Source organism: Penaeus chinensis, chromosome 19, assembly GCF_019202785.1.
Source record: "Penaeus chinensis breed Huanghai No. 1 chromosome 19, ASM1920278v2, whole genome shotgun sequence".
NCBI classification, from domain to species: Eukaryota; Metazoa; Arthropoda; class Malacostraca; order Decapoda; family Penaeidae; genus Penaeus; species Penaeus chinensis.
Genome location: NC_061837.1, coordinates 1,233,163 through 1,233,961, shown reverse-complemented (window position 1 = coordinate 1,233,961; position 799 = coordinate 1,233,163). Strand labels below are relative to the sequence as shown.

The following is a 799-nucleotide window of genomic DNA, read 5'->3' as shown; positions in this document are numbered from 1 at the left end:
TATATTTATAAATTATGTACTATGAACCATTGGAATGTGTACATAGTTTTACTTTTTGTACCTAATACAAAAGAAAAATTATATACAAATATGTGTTATTTTCTTAACCTTCCGGATATGAAAAATGTGTATTTCTTCTCATATAGAGAAAGTTATATGTCTTTGTACCTAAATCAGGTTCTGGACTTTAAGATAAAGTTTGATCATTGTCCTCAGAAATATTTCCTTACACTTTATGTATAGTAGGATGATGATTATTATTATTATATTTAGTATCATTATTGTTATTATTAACAATATTCTTTATATCATATTTTGTTGGTATTAGCCTTATTATTACATTTACTGTTTAATTATTATTGCTATTATTATTATTATTATTATTATTACTACTATCATTATTGTTAATGATATTGTTATCATTATCATAATAATCATTACTGTTATTAATGTTGTTACTACTACTGTTAAAATCAAGATGGTTATTGCTATTATTGCTGCTAATCCTATTATTATAATCATTATCAGAAGTAGTAGTAGTATTGATTTATTATCATCAATAATACATTATATTATTATGATATAATTGTATCATTACCATTAATAATATTATTATTATTATTGTTATTAGTATCATTATTATTATGATCATTACTATTGTTATGGTTGTTATTGTTTATACTATTCATTATTATTATTATTATTATTATTATTACCAATATTATTATTGTTTATCATTATCATTATTATTGTTACAGTTATTATTGTTTTTGTTATTGTGATTATCGTAATCATTATT

The 799-nt window shown here is 19.6% G+C and overlaps 1 protein-coding gene across 1 annotated transcript in view; it reads left to right on the top strand.

Annotated features, from left to right (window-relative positions):
• Positions 1-89, top strand: part of LOC125035226 (nucleolar complex protein 3 homolog) — a 1,410-nt gene extending 1,321 nt beyond the window's left edge. Inside the window, exon 3 of the mRNA XM_047627484.1 lies at positions 1-89. This exon is cut by the window's left edge and continues 571 nt beyond it. The gene's annotated coding sequence lies outside the window, so the exon portion shown is untranslated.
• Positions 90-799: the final 710 nt, after the last annotated feature.